Source organism: Protopterus annectens, chromosome 1.part0 (genome assembly GCF_019279795.1).
Source record: "Protopterus annectens isolate FY-2018-M chromosome 1.part0, PAN1.0, whole genome shotgun sequence".
In the NCBI taxonomy this organism is placed as follows: domain Eukaryota; kingdom Metazoa; phylum Chordata; order Ceratodontiformes; family Protopteridae; genus Protopterus; species Protopterus annectens.
In genome coordinates, this window is record NC_056725.1 from 778,490,102 (window position 1) to 778,504,668 (window position 14,567).

Consider the following 14,567-nt stretch of genomic DNA (forward strand, 5'->3'; position numbering starts at 1 on the left):
TAAAAACCAGGAGTTGAATGGTTATGTTGCTACTATCTATAGGAAGCCTACCCACTCAAACTCCTTTCTTCACTTTAGTAGCTGCCATCCCCATCACCAAAAACGGTCAGTTGTTAAGGGGCAGCTCGTTAGAGCAGCCCGGATGGTCAGCCTGGATGAGGATTTTATGGCTGAATGTGAGAAATTAAAGAACATGTTTTCACACAGAGGGTATCCAACTGGATTGCTTGAAGGTTTGGTTAAGGAGGTGATCAATAAGAGAAGGAATGGTACTTATCAAGCCATTCTTAGTGTTGCCCCACACCCTTCAACTGATAATGCTGTTGTACCTACTCGGATTGTATGTCTAGAACCAGATGCTTGTTTTAAAAATAGACTAATTTTGACATATAGCATTAACAGTCACCTCATCTTGGACATTATTAATAAAAACTGGAATATTTTTCGTACCAACAGCACAGTGATGGGCAAAGTAGGCAACAACCCCGGAGTTACATATAGGAGAGGTAAAAATTTAAAAGCACTACTAGAACTACCTACAAGTAATTTAATACGAACACCAGGCATGTTCAAATGCCAAAATTGTAACCAATGTAGACATATTAATGAATCAAACAGATTCACTATTAATCATACTAGTTTTGACCTCCACTGTAGATGCACCTGTAACTCTAGGATGGTGGTCTACCTCGCCCAGTGTCAAAAATGTGAAGGTTTTTATATTGGCAAGACAGAGCGTAAACTAAAAGAGCGTATTTATGAACACCAATACGCCATTAGTAAAGGCAAATTAGAAAATGCTCTTGCCAAACATATTAGCCAAGAAAATGACCATTACTTTAGATTTATGGTGATAGACCAGATACTTGAGAGTAAAAGGGGAGCTCCTATACACCTTTTGTTGGAATTGTCTGAGTTACGCTGGCAAATTAGGTTAAATGCTTATGTAATACCAGGGCTGAATGATAGCTGCTCTATTAGCAGCCTTTTAAAACTTAAAAACCTTATTAGATAACTAATTACCTGAGATGACGGTTTATGTTTTTATGATAAATACTTACTAATGTATTTTTGACTTGCTTTTTTATCCTGTTTTGGTTAATCAGCTAGGGAGACTAAAGTTTTTTGTATAAGACTGTTTCACTTTGAATTACTATTAGTTTTTAACAGCCTGTGTTAGGTAATTTATTTTAATTGCTCATATTAGCTTGTTTCTATTTGATTGGTTATTCTTGACCAGCTAAGTATATTAAGCTTTTTTAATTGTAAGTTACTCTTGTCTGAAGAAGTCTGCAGATGCTGGCAGACGAAAAGCGCTTCATTGTACTGGATTAAAGACTGTCCTGTTTACTGCCTATACTGTTTTTGCTTTCGTTACTGCTACGATCCGTTTTTTAGTCTCCTACATATTCATAAGTCAAAGAGCACCAGAAATACAAGGTTTAGGGACATGAATTTTGTCTGTGACTTAAACAGAACATGCTGGAGATACAGATGTGTGTTCCAGAGACTGTCCATTCTATGGAACAGTCTTCCCATCCATGTGCAGCTGAGTTTGTCTATTACCTAGTTTAAGCGACATCTAAACCAGTGGATGGGGAATAGGAAATTTACACCAGGCCACCACCCATGTCCCTTATGGACAGAACTCATAAATGCCTGGCCTTTAATGTCCTGTTTGGATACAGGATGCCATCATTATTCTTTCTGGAGAACTTGGCTAGGCTTAGAAAGCCCCCCCTAGGTTGTTAGCCTAGTAACAATTAATCTTTGAATCTAAGAGACTAAATGAAAGATAATACAAAAACTGAAAAACTAGGTCTGTTTTATGGATCTGGACAGATACAAGCAGTGAAAATGTTTAGTCCCTTTAGTTTTATGCACAGGTTAGGTATCTTTTTATTAACCAAAGGGGAAATTGTGGATAGCAGTTAATAAAGAGTTGAAGGATTTTATCTGAGAGGGGAAGATGGCAAGAGTCAAGTGAGGTAAGCTGATCTTTTCAATAGAAAAAGATGGTTTGGGATTACCTGATTTGAAGGGCTATTTCCGAGCTACACAGTTAAGGCTTTTATACATAGCGCAAGCAGAAAGTTGTAATTCACAGTAGAAGGAGATGATGATGACGAAACATGGAGCAATCTCAAAAAACAGAGAGTGGAGTTTTGGATGCAGACCCTTAAAGAGAATAACAAAAATGATACAGACTATTATATTCATAAAGTAGAAGAAAATATTCTAAGAACTAAGCCAACACAGGGATGGAGAAAGGAGATTCTGCTGATAGGGATGACTGAAATTAAGGATACAGACAACAGGCAAGAGAGGGGTAGAATTTAATGGAGAAAACTGGCAAAGGAACCAAGGTATTGGGAGCAAATAATTAGACGTAATAGAATGGGAAGAGGCCAATTATTTATTTGTACTGAGATTGCCTTCCCTATCAAGGATTGATATCAAAGTATAGGAAAAGAGAAAGAAATAGGGGATCCTAAGTGAAAGACCAGCTTTGGTAGAGGTTTTAGTAGAATATAGAACAGAAGCTGCTTTTAAAAAAGGGATAATTAGTGGAGTATATAAAATATTGCATGATAACTATACAAATCAATTGTAGGAGGTTAGAAAGGAATGGCAAGAGAGACTGAATAAGCAATTCACAATGAAATGATGGGGATATATGTATAACTCAGAAATATACAACAAAGTCTAGATTAGGATCTTTGCTTGGAACTGTTTGCATAGGTATTTTTATATCTCACGTGAACTTCATAGAATTTTTCCTCAGGTAGACTGCAAATGTTGGAGTTGTGATGGGGAAGAAAGAGGCAATTGAGAACATATTTTGCAGGGTAGTGAGTTGGCATACTTTAAAAATTCCCTGCAGACTACTCTATCAGAAATACTGGGTGAGCAAATTGGTATATTATCTTTGAGCTATAGCACAAAATCAGAATAGCCTAGAAACAGTAAGCCCTTGCTGAGACTAATTATAGTGGTTGCCAAAAAAACAATTACTAGAAAATGGAAATCAAAATGTAAACCAAGTGTACTAGGAGTAGTGAATATAGTAACAGAGATAAAACAACCGGAAACAGGATCTTTAGAAAAGGGTAGGAGGACATAATATAAAAAAATGGTAATTGTGGGAACAATACATGCAGAACAGTGCTTTGGAGGAGGAGGAATGAGGTTTTAAAGAAGGCAGGATTTGAATGAGTTATGTAATGTTTGACTGAGAATGACTGGATAGATTATAAGTGATGTATAATGTTTGCAACTTGAAATATGTCAATATGGTTTGTTTTCATTTATATAAATGCATGACTGCCTATGTCATAAGTGATAATTTAATAAAGAAGTTTCTTGTTTAGAAAATAGACATTTTTGGAAAAATTCATGCCAAAAATTGTTTTGGAGGAGGAATGAGGTTTAAGAGAAGGCAGTAATTGAATAATTTATATACTGTTGCTTAAGATTAAATGAAATATAACAATATATGTGATGTGTAATGCTTGTAGATGTAAACTTGTTAATATGATTTGATTGCGTTTATATAAATGTAAGTTTGCATATGTCACAAGTAATAATTATTCAATAAAGGTATTAAAAAAGCAAGCTGAAAAACCAAGTCCACTATACTTCTTTGTATTAGAAGTGATGTATGAGATGAGAGCAGCTGGTAGAAAGACTTGTACTCACACAGGAAATGACAGTTGATAAAATTCCTTTTTCAGAAGTTATTTTTCATGTTGCACTTGTTCAAATTGCCATTTTATGTGAAAATTGTACATTTTTTATTTTTACAACAAATTGCCATTTTATGTGAAAATTGTTCTTTTTTATTTTTTCCAACAATTGATCTTTGAAATATAACAATATATAACAAATGGGTATTATACATGATAATCAGTAGATGCAATCCATTTTATATTGGGCCAGACAATAAAACAAAAAGCCTCTGACCATTTCTGTATTGTACAAAGTGTTTTGGTGAGACATAAACTGAAAAGTCATGCTGGTGTTTTTTTTCCTCATTTTTGGTACAGAATGTTTAGCTAAAGTAAAACAACTTTTTCTTGTTTAAGGAAGCAGCTAAGAATTCCAGAGAAATGGAATTAAAAGACTTGCACAAATGGAACACCAGTATGAATGAATCTGTATAAATGTTTTTGTTGTTATAAGACACATATGTGAGGATCTAATAGCAGTAATAGTAAAGACTTGTGTCTGAACATAGTTTTGCTGCTTTTTGATTTGTGCTATGCCTTCTGATTTCTACTACCAATTTGCAGACAGCGCAGTGGTGCAGTGGCTGGAGTGCCTTCTGTGTGGAGTCTGCATGTCCTCCTTGTGTTTGTGTGGGTTTCCTCTGGTTTCCTCCCACGTTACAAAGGCATGCATCTGGAGCATTTCTCCCCGGGCCACCCCTGAAAATTGGCTTTGTTCCAAGTCGGACTTTCCCAGTTAACAAATGTTACATAAATAAAATAAAAATAAATAAAATACTGTGCAAATTAAGATATTCTTTCTGTATATGTTGTTAACATTGTAGCTCTGTATAAGTTGTGTATATATATATATATATATATATATATATATATCTACTTTGATTCACTGAAAACTCATTTCACTGAATTTCAAAACACTCTCACCAAATCGCTGAAAGCTCAAATCACTGAAAACTCATTTCACTGACTGTAAGTACTGTTGGGCAAATCAAACATATATGCCCTTTTCCCTACTGTAGTGCGATCCTGGAGTTAGTATAAATATATATATATATATATAGTTAGTGGGGGGGTGTGGGAGGCACAGCCTCCCACATTGGGGGTTGTGGGGGGGCGTCCTCCCCAACTACTTTTGATTTAATATATTGTTAGCTTTCAGCGAAATGAGATTCATGAATATAAAGGCTAAGTAGGTGGGCCACCCAGTGTGGGGGGCTGTGCCCCCCACACCCACCCTAACTATATATACTAACTTCAGGATCACACTACAGTGGGGAAAAGGGCATATACATTTTATTTGCCCAATAGTACTTACACTCAGTGAAATGTGATTCAGTGAAATGAGTTTTCAGTGATTTGAGCTTTCAGCAATTTTTTCAAGTTGAATTGAAATTCAGTGAAATGAGTTTTCAATGAATCAAAGTAGATCCATGTGTGTATATATGTAGATAAATTGCTTCACACTGTATTGGATTCAACATCTTTATACGAGCAGAAGCTCCGATGTATAAAAATCAAAAAGTTTACCAGGGACAGGAATGATTTGAAAAATGGCCATGTCTTTGCTTGGCCGAGCTACAACGTTTCCACCAATGAGATTGCTGAAAATGAGACACCATCTATGGTGACTAAGCAACCAGACACCACCCAGACATCAACAGCCAGTGAGGCTCTTTTACTGACACAGAATGATGTCACAAATTCCCCAGATGTAGCTGAGAGCATTAAAGACTTGGGGGCAAGGAAGAAAATGGACGTTGTTACAGCAGAAGTACACAATGAGGCTGAGAAGATGAATACATGTGTTTTGAGTCAACAGAGGGATGGCAAACTAAATTTTCCATTGCTAATAAAACAACAAGTTGCAGGGGAATGGTCGGGATCCATGAGCAGAACGCGGAACAAATGGAAGTAATCTCAAGACTCTTTAGCTGATCTGAGCATCAAAAGGTACTGGAAAATGACAATTTATAACTTTTCCAGTAAAGTTCTAAGTAAAGAGGAACTAATGCTACTACAAAAGGGCCTTTCTTTTGTGCTATCACAAACAACTAATATTACAGAGGTTATAGCTGGAATGTAATGTTGAAATATGTATTAAAAGATTGTGAGGAATTGTCCAATTATAATAACAATGTGGTCAGGAAGCCTAGTCTGTTTGTACCAACTTACTGCTCTTTGAAGCATTTGAAAAGATGTGTTTGGAAGACATATACAGGAATTATTATAATAATGGAAATAAATGCTTTTATAACATCACTGCTAATGAAAAAATGGCTATGTATAATTTGATGCATGATGACACCATTGTAATACGGCCTGCCGATAAAGAAGGTTCAGTAGTTTTTCTAGATTTTGACTGGTATGTTAACATAATGAATGACATGTTAGTAGATGAATGGGTCTATATTATAATAACGAAAAATCAAATAATCGAATGCTGTTATATTGAAACCTAAACATTAAATTGCCAAAACAGCGAACGGCCGGAACAGTGATTTATTTTTCCATTTATGTAAGGATCCTATGAATCCGCCACTGAGACTTATAGTCTCAGGACAGAAATGGAGTACTAAAGCCATGTCAGTATATATATTGAAAAGAACTTGTGACCCATTATTAGCTCTAGAGGCTATATTTTACAGGATTCAAGACAATTTTTGATGGATTTTTATGGCTTCACACAAGCTTCTTTTAAGGTGAAGGGATGGTTTTTGGTCACATTAGATGCCAATTCGCTATTTACAGTAATTTCTAATGTTACTGGTTTAGAATGGAGGAGACGATTTTTATCTAGTGAAAAGGAGCAAAACAGAGTTGTTATGTGATTTGTTAGAATTGATTTTACATAACAATATATTCTTGTTTGATGGAAAATATTATATACAGAGGGATGGCATAGCTATGGGCACATCTCGTGCCAATAGTTACGCCAACCTCATCATGTTAATATGGGAGTTGGACCATGTTCTAACAGGTCTATATAGTATGCAAATCTTGTTCTATAGGTTTGTAGATGACCTGTTTATGATTTGGAATGGGATGAAAGATGAGTTGCTGGAGTTCATTAATTATATTAATAACAGTAGTACATTTCTTAAATGTACTGCTAATATTTCTAAACAGGAGATTCGTTTTTTGGATATATTAATTAAGATTAAACAGGATGGTGTAATTGACATCATGCTGTATAGGAAATCATGTTATAAGAACAACTTTTTACATCGTGGTAGTATGCATCCACGTTATGTGTTTGATAATATTATTCAAGGTCAAGGTTTAAGAATATCAAGAGTGAATGCTGATGATGGAAATTTTGTTAGGGGAATAAAAGATTTGGAAGATAAGTTTGTAGCCAGAGTTTATAACAAAAATAAAGTACATAATACATTTTGTCAAGTAGTTAAAAACAGGAAAGATAGAGGTAGGCCTTCCTTTTCATCTAATTCCCTGATATTGCAATCTAGACAGATTGATAATACCAAATGTAGGATACCAGTTACATATTCCAGATGTTCAGGACTTGTTGTTCATGTTATCAAATAACATTGGCCCATCATGACCACAAATTTAGGGTTAAGGGATATAGGTGGTGAACATCCTAGTTTTATATACAAGAAAAAGAAGTTGTTGAAACAAATGCTATGTTACCCAAAAAGGTTATTAATGGTAAATCTTTCAGTAATGGCAGGACAGATAGTAGAACAGTAACTAGATCATGTCACTGTTGCAATTATTGTAAATATATAGACAGTTCTGAAGAATTTATATATCCTGATCAAGGTAAAAAATATGTTTTTAATGCTTTTGCCACATGTAGTACTACCCATATAGTATATTTAGCACACTGTATTGCATGTAACAAATTTTATGTAGGTAAAATGGATAGACTATTGAGGGATCGTATAAGAGAACGTTTATGCAACATTAGGAATGATTCGGATAATAATGCCTTATCCAAACATGTAAAAGAGAACTCTACTGCACATAGTTTTAAATTTTTAGTTATAGGAAAAGTGGAAGTTATTCAAAGGAAAGGTGTATAAGGAATGCTACAAAATGTATGGAAATATTGTCTGGAAATATTGAATTATACAGTATTCATAATTGTTTTTATATGTGTATACACATTTTTTTTTAGTTTTTTAGTTTAATTTTATATACAACTATTAAATAGTCATTAAGTATAAATAGTGTTGTATATTTTTGTATGAATGTTACTACTGCTATTTCTTTAAGAGTTCAAATAATTAATTTGTGCATGTGACTTGAGCGTGTATAAATTGGTTTATTAGATGCTGTCTTTATACATTTGAAGAAGCAGTATTTGTTGCTGTGAAAGCGCTTATGTATTTTTGCAATTAAAAGTTCTCTGTTTTATGAAAGAAGCCAGGTTTCATCTCATCTCACTTGTTTTAATCGGATATCATCTTATTAACCTCAACAGCATCATCTGCAAAATCACAGAATGTAACTCTGTCAGCTCCATAAGCAATGAAATTGGTAATGTAAACCTTTGACCCTTATCATTTTGGTGTACTGAAATGCTGATCCTGTCTCTTTAATCTGGTTAATTTCTCTGAAAATGCAATGGATGGCATTAACAAAGGCCACTCTGTTCATCTGCTTGTCTGGATCTTGCTAAAGCCTTCCTTTTGAGTCCCCATTCTGGCATTATTGACTACATCTCTAATCTAAAAGTACATCTCTGTGTCAGTCATTGGGTTGCAAAGTAGGTATCCAATTGAATGCACACAGCGTTTGTGGTACTTTTGCATCTAAAAGTCATGTCATTACTGGTGCCCCTAATGACTTTGTTCCACTTCCCCTCCTTTTCATTATCTATTTCTCTCGTTTGAAATGTCAAAGGTTTATGGTTAACCAAGTTTGCTGATGACTTCAAAGTATGTATGACAACTCCATGGGCACTCATATCCTCCAAGAGGGGTTTATCAGAATTATCACTTGGTGTAGTGCAACGGCCATAAACGTATTGCCAAAAAATATAGTGCAACTGCATTTGGTAAACAAGGCTATCCTATTGATTAGCACATAAATGCGACTCTTCTAAAAACTGATACTAAGTGCCATTGCAATCAGCTGTCCCTCAAGTTCCATGTATCAGTTATAGTCAGAAATTCCACCTAGGTAATTACCAAAGGTATATCCTCCAAGTCTAAGGATGTCCTAATCCCTATCTATTCTTCCATCATTAGGCCAAACATCAAATACAGTGCTTTATTTGGAATGTACTGCTTTAAACACCTTGCCTAACTAGAAAGATTGCAATGTTTTTACCTAAGAAAAACCAAAAGTGCAAGATTGTTTAGCTACCCTCAGGGGCTTAAAATCCTGTCACATTTGTTTGCCTTATATTGGCTCTTACATGATGGTCTCAGTTTCACTTCCCAGCCTGTAAAAGTGCTCAACTTTACTAGACGTCTTCCATCGCAGAAATAGTGGCAGGGCTAAAAACACTTGTTCCAAAGACCTCAACCTTCATGGCAATATAAACAAGAGCTCTTGGATAGAAAGGTTTCTCACTCAAAGAATTCTGTACCTCTGTAACAAGCTTCATTTGCATGTCAAACAGTACAACATATTAGCTAACTTTAGGTTTTTCCTTGATGATTGACTGTTGGCTAGTACCCACTGATCTACTCCTGTAATAAACACTCTGGTTTGCAAGGTTAAGCCCTCTCTGTTCACACAAGCCATCATCTAGTAAGAACCTATAAATCAATGATCTTATAAGAATTACTAGCTGTGTGTCCTTGCTAAAACTTGTTAAACAGCTTATTCTTCACAAGTGACCTTATACTCTTTAACTACAGGACAGCCTTCATTACCACAGCCATCAGTGATGTTAGAATCTTTGACCTGTAGCTCCCTGGTCTCCATCTTGCACCACATCTGTAGACAGTAGTCACCACCACCACCAGTATTTGTCTCCAATCCCCAAAGGTAACTTCTTTGCAAAAAGACTTATTAAAGAGCTCTGGCAGAAGATCAGCTAGTATTCCAGAAGTCCTGTTGAGGATTGTGGATGGGATCCCATTAGCTCCTTGCACTGTATCTTCCCTTAATGTTCATATTGTCAGCATCACTTCTTCAACCATTGTTATTGCATTTTTCTAAACATCTTCCCTTCTGTCATGTCCTCCCAGATGTAACATTCCTTCCCTTCCATGATTTAACACAGACAAAGCTTATTCTTTTAAATCCTCACCAATTTATTGGCTTCTTTATACATTTGAACTTTCAAAGCTATTTCATACATTTATCTACTTGCCTTATTTTTGTCTCCCACATATTTCAAGGTATTTTTGTTTCTATAAGGCCTGTCTTCTTCAGTTTCTTTCATGGTTGTTTTCACATAATTTAGTGCTTTTTACTGGCATCCATGAGATTCTACCCATGACCCTTCACTTCATTCCTAGGTTCATCGGTATATAGTAGGCTAATGACCACTAGGGCCTTTATAAGCCTAGCCAGAAGAACAACATATTATGAATGGATTTGAACTCATGCCTTTATCAATGATATTACCTGAACAAGAGCATTAATCAGTCATACCACATTACTTCTCCTTGTTCTTAATAACAACTTTGAGCCAATCTGGTTTTCTTGTTTTCTTTGCCTTTGCAGCCTTCCACAATCTATAGTAAATACCCTCCTAGATGGTTCTCTTTAATGCACAGTAAAGCCCCTTCAGTAATTTTGCTCCAATTTACCAAAACCTTTGCTTATTAACTCTTTTATCTTCTCCTAGTGGCATCCCTGAATTACCAGACTTGGACTTTTGTGAACAGGCCTGGTTGCTTCATTGTGACCACAATGAATGACATCACTGCAGAGTCAGTCTTTGCCAACAGAGCCCTAAATTTCAGATTTCTCACTGCGATCATTTTGCAGAGAAATAGATCAAGAACTCTCTCATTAACCCATAACAGCTGCCTTGGGAGGATGGGAGTAAGCAGCCACTATCATCTTACTCATCTTAGGGGCAAAGAGGCAGCTTTAGCACGCCACATGGGAGACACCTAGTGGGAACACTAGGATTTGCACTCACTGTCTGTGAACTTAGAGGACATGTGCTACCATGTTGCTGATGAATGGGCTAGAAGATTCATGATCATAGGATCATAGGAAGCTGATAGGCTAATGGCCCTAAAGCTTTTTTAAACCAAGCTATTTATGTTCCAGTTTTCCCAGTTATAAACGACCATGGACTGGAATGACTTTGGTATATGCCTTTGCCTTCAGGCATCTACAAACTGCCCCTGTCCACCATCCATCATGGCTGGATTGGAGAATGCCTTGCAGGTTAGGCATAGATCGCCCTTCAGTAGTCTGTAGGAGACTGAGTACAGGGATGGGGCTTTGAAGTGGTCTGCATAGGACACCCCGTATTGTTTTAGTGAGGAACCTCTGTGGCCTTTTCACATATTGAAAATGCCTGGTCAGGTAGACATTGAAAGATGCATTATTCTTATTTTTATGAGGGCTAAGTATGACTAAGTATGAGGACTATGACCTCCTTAGAATGCCGAGACACACTTCTCACAGTGGCAGCTTGTAGTAGAGCTTAGGGAGGCACCAAGTGCATAGTCAGTGCTCCACTAGTGGAGGGTAGCCCAGAGAACAGGATCAGCAAACTGGAAGACTCCTTTCCATTTGGTTCTCTACAGTGGGAGAAGAGATGGTTCAGTAGGGCCTCCCTGGAAGGAACAGATAGGCTGTAGGACTCTCACATTACAGTAGCTCAGGAATGCCTGACTAACTCCTGCAGCATGAATGGGCCATTTGAGTGCAGGTAGAGGAGGTCCTGTAGGGAAGCAAGTTATCTTTGCTCAAGTCAGTCTCATTCAGACTGAAAGCTCCCCTGATACCCACTTTCTTCTTACCTGCCCATCCATTAATCCTTTTCCTAACCAACTCCACATGACTGGCAGTTGCATTTAGTAGCCTGTGAAAAGTATCCATATATCAAGCCTCTTTTTTTACCTGTGGTAAACTTACTGTTAGGAAGCTGACAGTAACCTTGTCTTCCTTCTCCTGTTTTGCTACCTTCTCAACACCATCCTCAGTTTCTTCTTTGTCTTATCATTCCTCTTCTATACCTTACCCCATAATGTATCCAAAAAGCATATTGCAATACCTCCTCCATCCTTACCTACCCTGTCATCCATAAATACCTCATGCCCTGGGATTATCTTGCCTCATCCTTTCTCTTTTCACTTTACCATATCTCAGTTATCCTGATCATGTGATTCTCTCAGCCAACTGCTCATGTTTTTAGCTTGCACATCTCACTAGCCAGCCTTATGATACTGCTAAGCTCTACTCTGAATCAACTTCTTTAAATTGCTTTTTTCTGCTCATCCTCCCTATCATTTTACCTATTTATTATCTCTCCATTCCAATTTGGTTCACATACTATGCATTGCATATTCTTTTTTTCCTTACCTTATCTTGTGCATCCCATTTATCTGTACCTTTGTCTAACTTTCTGCCTCATTTCCCTGTTCTTTGTTCTTCTTTTTCTATTCCTTTTATTTTGTCTTCGTGCCTCACAACTATTTCCCTTGCACAGTTACAGTTACCTTTATCCTCTGAACAGCTAGTTTACCTTTGTTTTCTTTAGCTTTTTCCATTTTCTGTCACTTGGACAACTTCTTCATTCATTCTAACTTCAGCTTCCTCCTGTCATCCTGAGTTGGCCCACTGAAGAATTACTTTCTTTCCCCCCTGCCACTTCCATTACATTTAAAAGCACAGTTGTCCTGATGTACCTTTCATGCTTTTCTTTCAGCAATACCATTCCTTGGAGGCAGAGATACAGCCATTATCTGCTAAAAACTTTCTATACTAACATGCTATCCCCAACTGCCCATTAAACAAATCCCTTCTACCTTCTGCCAATGCCTGAGCCAGCACCTAAACTGCTTAATCCCCTCAATCATGAGAATGTTAACCTGCCATACTGGTAGTACTTGTTAACCTGCCATACAGGTAGTACTTTTGAAAGTGACCGTTCACCTCCTAAATCTCAACACAAGCTTAAAGCTTCTCTGATTTTACTACTGCCTCTTTGATAACTTTCACTCTCTGCTCATTTGCATGAATATGGACCATATTGTGGAGTGTCTTCTTTCATTCTTGCTCAATTTGATCATGAGTTGGCTTGAGGATTATGCACAAGCATGTTTCTACTTCAACTACACTTCTGTCCTCTCTTGCTCTCCCATGACACCTCCTTAGTTCCTTACAAGCTCGTACTAAATGTCCTCTGTCAGCTTTACTTCCTCTTCTACTGACTTGCATGCCCTGGTTAACCCTTCTTCATCTTTGGTTAAGTTTCCTTGCCTTCCCTTAACATCACATCACATCCACTTAGAAAAAGAAGAACAAGAATTATCTGGGCATAAGAACATGTTTCTGACAAAGGCTAGTAAAGAGAAAAAAATATAGAGTGCATTTTACTATGTATTAAATAGATTGCTCTTATTTTGCTGCTGTGAAATAATATAATAACAAACACCACATTGACAATATGGTGTAAGACATTCTGGGATTCCCCTGGTCATTGTTGTTTTCTAGCTGCACAAAGTAATGGAATCTTATGCATTTAATATTTGGCTGTGCTGTGTGACGGCAAGCTGCATATAATCATAACATTTCATTTACAGTACATAAATTGGCACAGTTCATTTCACCTCCAAATCATATATTGTTTGATTGGTTTGGCTTACAGATTCATCTAAGCAACTGCCATACAACCTGGAGTGTTTGCACTGGTCCATGAAAATGCAATATAAATAACTTTTTCAGGTTCTACTCAAATAAATGAGAAATTCTAAATATTTGCTCATTCCTACCAGTTTCTCACTGTGCACCCTACCACAATACTCCTTTTTTAAACCAGTCTCCTATGCGGTAGCACCACAACTGCCTTGCAAAAGTCAAGGTACAGTCCTCAGTAATAATTCCTTTTTTCCATAGGTACAGTGCCTCAGTACTAATTCCTTTTTCCCAAAGGTACAGTGCCTTGATACAAACTCCTTTTTTCAAAGGATACATTGCTTCAGTACTAATTCCTTTTTTCCAAAGGTACAGTACCGCGGTACTAATTCCTTTTTTCCACCATCTCCTGAACCAGCTCAATAGGTTCACTTTACTTTTATCCAGTTTGCCCTATTGATTCTGACAGGATTGATAGCCAAACAAACCTGGGTAATGTGAAAGTCCTAGAACCCATTTTTTCCTGCCCAATGTGCCTAATCTTTCCATGGGGTAGGCCAGGTTCCAATTCTGATGGAGCAGACTATTGTCCCCCCTTGGAGCTTCCCCTCCCTGTGGCATCTCCTTTAAGCTTATCTCAATGCTATGTTACTACATGAATAATTCCTCTGTATACAGACTTCCCCAGCCAATGATGTATCACCCAATGATTCTCCCATAGGTGTCACCCATGGGATGATCTAGATCCACATACCTTCATTAGAAGATGTGTCAGGTGGTAGTGAGTTCTCACTCCCATCCTCCATACCCCAGCTCTTTCAAGGCTCAAGCATTTGAAATAATTTCTGTATACAGATCTATAACCATCCAGTTATAGCAGGAAATTGAGTTTAACTGGAATCATCACCCCTCTGTGAATCCCTCTGGCGAATAACCTCGAAATATTACACACCTTAAAATCTTATAATTTTAGATGTAAACAACTCTCCAGAATCATTTTACTTATGAATGCTAGGCTGAAAGATTTATAAAGTAACTTATCTTTTCTTGGCCACTCTTTAAAGTTGGCAATAGATCTTGTCACTTCAGTTAGTG

At 37.0% G+C, this 14,567-nt stretch overlaps 1 protein-coding gene across 1 annotated transcript in view; it reads right to left on the reverse strand.

The window, feature by feature from the left end:
* Positions 1-14,567, reverse strand: part of LOC122794492 (ribonuclease Oy-like) — a 348,959-nt gene that overhangs the window by 218,836 nt on the left and 115,556 nt on the right. The gene's annotated exons all lie outside the window — the stretch shown is intronic.